The sequence below is a fragment of the Fukomys damarensis genome, unplaced genomic scaffold, assembly GCF_012274545.1.
Source record: "Fukomys damarensis isolate Sample0158 unplaced genomic scaffold, DMR_v1.0_HiC HiC_scaffold_7, whole genome shotgun sequence".
Classification (NCBI taxonomy): domain Eukaryota; kingdom Metazoa; phylum Chordata; class Mammalia; order Rodentia; family Bathyergidae; genus Fukomys; species Fukomys damarensis.
In genome coordinates, this window is record NW_022900919.1 from 42,026,628 (window position 1) to 42,032,627 (window position 6,000).

Here is a 6,000-nt window from a genome sequence, read left to right on the forward strand (position 1 = left end):
GTCCAGAAAACAAAATGCGTAGACCAGCCAGCCTCACACCCCCCACCCCAGCTGGAAATGCAGGGTGGCCTAGCTTCAGTAACTTGAGGACACCTTCCGGGAAAGGGACTTACAGGCCTGGCAGTATCATCCTTGAGAGCTAAGAGGCAGCCTGTTGTTTCTATGTGAAACCCAGCAGAAAGGAAAAGTTGTTACATGGTGAGCCTGTAAAGTTCCTGGCCCTAGAGGTCTATAACTCACCTCATTCATTCATTCAATACATAGGGGGTCTGGTATGTGCCAGCTTTTGGATGTATTGTAGAAAACAATATAAGCCTTCCTGGAGGTCATAACCTGATGGAAAAAGAAATTCAACCTGAATAACACAAATACGCATGTATAACAAGGGAGGAAGAAGTCGAAAACTGGGTAGAGCCTCTGAAAGAGAATACAGAATTCGGAGGACAGAACTGGAAGTCGCGGTGACAAGGACCAGCGGCCGAGGGATTCAGGCCGCTCCTGGAGTCCTCGCAGAGCGGTTCTTCCCCACACTGTGACCTGGGACTCCTGCTTCAGGAAGAAAGGATGGACGGTGCGCTTGTAGAGCAGCTCTGCTCCATTAGAAGGGCTCGGGGCCATACTCCACAGCAAGAAGCCGCACGGGGGGGGGGAGGAAGGACAGACTCCGCTTAAATTACTGTTCTCCACGCACAAGTGGCCCCTGCACTGCACAAGATGCAAGAGGCCCCCGCGCGAGGAAAGCAGCGGTGCGGGTGCCCGGCGGTGCCCAGCTGTTCCAGAGAGCAGAGGAAGCCGTGGAGGAGGCGCTCGGGGCGGCTCTCCGAGAGGATCAGCCGCAAAATGACCAGGCCTACGATGATGATGATGATGACAAAGACGCACAGCCCGAAAGTACGGAGGACGGCAGGCACCACTGAGGCTACGCTTGAGATTTTCGCCACTGTTGAAGATACTAACAGGCGCGTTAAAGCACTCCAGGGAAAGTGGAAAGGCTGCTTCTCCGTCCTCGGCTGTGCCTTCCAGTGCGACTCCAGGCAGGGGTAGATGATTTTTGCCCCAGTTTGATGACACCACAGTTGCTACCTGTAGTCAACCAGAAGCCACACATAATGGGATTTTGGAGTTAGGAAAGCAAAGGAGGGGAAAGTGTGGCCACAGGTGAGGGAAGGGTAATGAGGCTGGAACAAGTGCACAGTAATACCACAAACATGCACAAGCGAGCGCAGACGCCACCCTGCCCTCACAGTGCTGACAAGGACCCTCTACTTTTAAAGCTGCCGTGAAGCCAGTGCCTTCCACTACCCTCAGCATGCCTGGGGAGTTCCATGTTTACTGTTAATTTTCCAAGCAACTTGGCTCCAGCTTCTCTGGGTTTAGCTACCAAGCAGATCTCAGCAAACTACAAGATGTTGCCAGAGAGAACCAGAGTGGCACATTTGCTTTAACACACAATGAGAACAGTGACTGCATTTTTTCATTGGCTGCACCTTTTCCTTCCTCTGCATAGTCCAGGTGATTTACAGTGGACCCTGCAGACCATCTCCCTAGCTCCCTGTGGAAGACTTTAGACTTCCCCACAGTCACTTTTACACAGGATGTGCTTATACGTACACGCCCAAACTCAGTAGAGCAAACAAAGTGAAGCTCAGGCACAGTCTTGAGGTAACACTTTCGCCAGAACACCTGAATTCCTCATGAACATTTTGAAGCTCACAAACAGTGTCAAGAAGTTGTAGTCACAAAGCAATACTTTCCTACCAACTCTATTAACTATTTGAGAACAGTTAGTTTTACCACCTAACATCCCAATATATTTGCTACATAAATGTTTTTGCTAGGCTTTATTATATAGGAAAATGGTTAGGAGTTTTAGGCCATATAACACATTTAAATATTTCCCATTTACAATAAAGGAGCCAGTGCGGTGCTGTGTGCTCAGCGACTTGGGAAGCTGAGGCGCTCAAGCTCAGGAGTTTGAGGCCAGTATGAGCAACCTAGCCAGACCCCTTCTCAAAAAATTGGCTGGTATCCTCCACAGCATGTCTGACTTGCAGGAATGGAGTGTTCACGGACAGAGGCCCACATCAGAACGATGAGCATCAAAGTGAGGATGACTCATGAGATCAGTAATTGGAAGCTTGGGGTCTGTTTTGTGACTATTCGAGTCAGCCGACGGGTACATTTTCCCTTCTGTAGAGTTTTAGGAAAGCCACAATTCATGTACTCGAAGAAAGTATATTAGCAGGAGCGTTACCTGCTGAAACTTCTGTCTACACAGACCCCTCATCCCTCAGCAATCCAGCCACACTGGTTATCTTTTCCGGCTGAGTTGAGGTAAGACTTCCAGACAGGGCAGGGCCAGTGTCTACATCTGTGTACCTCTTCAGTGTGGTTACTTTGTGGGCTACATGTCAGACTATTAGTTTACTACTTTCTAGTACATCTAAGCTATTGTCTTGAGACAGTTAAATAATTACTGTTTTTTTTTTTTTTTTTTTTTTTTGGTACCGGGGATTGAACTCGGGGCCTTGCGCTTGCAAGGCAGGCCACCGAACCGCTGAGACAAATCCCTGGCCCCAATAATTACTGTTTTCTACCTACATCCTTAGCACTTTTCAGTTCTCATGTGAATCCACTTTCTTATATTAATAAAGTTAATTACTGTTCAATTCTCAAAAAAAAAAAAAAGAGAGAGAAAATACATCTCTGGAAGAATACCTCTTTCTTTTCTTCCTTGCTGTAGGGCTAGGGATTGAACCGAGTTTTGCCATACTAAACAGATGATCTAACTGATCTACCATTGAGCCGAGTCCCCAGCTCCGGAAGTATACAGCTTTCTGTGGTCTCTTCTAGTGAACAGACATCAGCGGAGAAGGACAGCCTGCCTAGGAATATAATTACATTCCATGAGAATATGTAATTTCTTTCTTTCTTTCCTTTTTTTTTTCTTTTCTGAGACAAGGTTTCACTATGTAGTTCAGACTGATGAACTGTATAGCCAGGCTGGCCTCAAACTCACACCAGTCCTCCAGCCTCAGCCTCCCAAGTGCTGGAATTACAGGTTTGAGCTACCACAGCCAGCTGAGAATTTATAGTTTCAAAACAGAGTTGAAAGTCTTTTGATCTCCTAAAGTTTAGCCTGAGAACAATCTTTTTCTTTCTCTTCTTTAGTGGTCCTGACTATAATATTAAGGTGGCCCAGCTGGAGGCAAGAAGATCAGTGTGAGTTCAAGGCCAGCCTGGGCTACATAGTGAGGCTCAGGCTCAAAAAAACAAAAACAAAAACAAAAAACCGGCCAGGATTTAGCTCAGTGGTTCCGCCACCTCATAAGTGCAAGGACCTGAGTTCAATCCCTGGTACAAAAAAAAAACAAGGATCAGGGATTTAGCTCAGTGGTTATGCTGCCTACCTCACAAGCACAAGGACCCAAATTTGATCCCCTGTACCAAATAAAAAAAAAAGTGTCCCCAGACCATGATGGACCCCAAACTGTCTAGTCTCAATGGAAATGAGGAAGGAGCAGGAATGAATTAAATGGGGCGTGGGAGATCAGACAGCAGAGGAGGAAGTGGGGGTAGTCACTGCCTGATGAGACTGGAGTTTTGGTTTTGAATAATAAATGGAAATAGATACAACATTGTGAATGTACTGGGTGCTACTAAATCATACACTAAAATAGTCAGTTTTATCATATATATATAAAGATACTAGATCATAGTATCACTCCTAAAATATAAGATATTATTAGTAATTTTTAGACAGGGTCTCACTATGTAGTGAGACTGACCTGGAACTCACTATGTAGCCCAGGCTGGTCTCCAACTCACAGCAATCCTCCTGCCTCAGCCTCCCAAGTGCTGGGATTACAGGTGTGCATCACCATGCCCAGCTATCATATATATATTTTTTTTTCTTCTTTTTTGTGGTTCTAGGGATCAAACTCGGGGCCTTGCTGTTGCAAAGCTGACAGCAGAGCCACTGAGCTAAATCCCTGGCCCCCGGCTATCGTATATATTTTTAATGAAAAAAATTTAATTAAATTTTATTTTATTTTATCACTTCCCCCCTCAAGCCCCCTCCCCTCCCTATGTACAAAAGCTTTGTTTCCAATTTTTCCTTCTATTTTCACTTTTTTCTCCTCCCTTCCTTCTTTCTTCCTCTCTCCTCCTTTGTTCCCCTTCCCATGTGAACATATTCTTCCCATTTTCCAACATTTATTATATGTTTCAGTCCTTATTTCCACTTTCAGTTTCTCACACCAGAGAAACAATGCAGTATTTAAACATGGGTGTCTGATTTATTTCACTTAAAAGTATGGTCTCAAGGTCCATTCATTTAACTATAAATGTCTGAAGCTCATCTTTCTTTATTTCAGAGTAGTACTCCATTGTATAAAAAAACCACATCTTCTTTATCCACTCATCAGTTGATGGGCATTTGAGCTGTTCCCAAGATTTAGCTATTACAAACTGTGCTGCTATAAATATGAGTGTGCATATTGCTTTGGTAAGATGCTTTCAATTCTTTCAGGAAGCTACCAAGGAAAGCTTTAGCTGGGTCAAATGGAACCTCTAATATTCATTCTTCGTGAAATCTTCACCCTGATTGCCACAGTGGTTGCACCAGTCTACATTCCCACCAACGGTGGAGAAAGATTCCTTTTTCCCCACAGCCCAGCTAGAATTTGTTACTGGTGGATTTCTTGAGAGCAGCCATTCTTTCTAGAGTGAGGTGAAATCTCAGCATTGTTTCAACTTGCATTTCACAAGTGATCAATGATGTTGAACACTTTTTCATATATTTATTTGCTGTTTCTAATCCTTCATCTAAAAAATGTCTTTTTCTGGATAAAGATGTGGTTTTTCTGTAAAAAGGAATACTACTCAGCCATAAAGAATGAGAAATTAGAGTATTTCATAGGAAAATGGATACATATTGAGGATATACTCCTAAGTGAAATAAATAAGTCACACATGTGTAAATACCAAATAATTTCTCTGGTGTGAAAAACTATAATAGTACACAAGATCCTAATGGTATAACTGACAATGTGAAATAGGAAGAAAAGGGATGAAGGTGCAGGGGAAGTGGGAAGGGTAGGGGAAAGGTAATAAGGGAAAAGGGAAAAAATGAGACAATGAAAAAATGGAAATAAAGTACTTGTAAATAGGGAGGGGAGGAGGGGGTGAAGGGAGGGCAGGCACAAGGGGAAAAAATGAGAATCAAGACCTGTTGTAAAGGATTAATGTAACTGTACTGTATACCTAGAATGTATCAATAAACTCAATGAGTAAAAAAAAAAGTGCCTTTTTATTTCAGATGCTTATTTTTGTAGTGGAGTTTTTAATTTGGGGGGCTGATTTTTGCATTCTTTATATATTCTAGAAAATAGTCCTTTATCAGAAGAGCTGGTAAAAATTTTTTCCCATTCTATGTATTGTCTCTTCACTCTGTTGGTGGTTTCTCTTGCTGTGCAAAAGCTTCTTAATAAGATGTGGTTCCAGTTGTTGATTCTTTGTAGTATTATCTGTGCAGTCTGGGTTTTGTTCATGATGTCTTTGCCTACTTCTATGTCCTCAAGCATTCTACCTATTTTCTCTTCCAGAAGATTTAGTGTTTCTATTTTAATATTTAGATCTTTATCCATTTTTATTTTAGGTTAGTGCATGGTGAAAGATATGGGTCTACTTTCGATCTTTGGCATGTGAGAAGCCAGTATTTCCAGCACCATTTATTAAAGAGGCTTTCTTCCAATAAAGGTGTTTGGCTCCTTTGTCAAAGATACAGTGGTTGAATATGTCTAGAGTTATTTCTGCATTCTCTAGTCTGTTTCATGGATCCTCAGGTCTATTCTTTTGCCAGTACCATGATGCTCGTTTTTTGTTTTGTTTTGTTTTTTAATCATAGTATCTTTGTAGTATAATTTATAAAGTCAGGGATTGTGATACCCGTGGCTTTGCCTTTGTTGCCCAGAATTGCCTTTGCTATTCTAGGTCTCT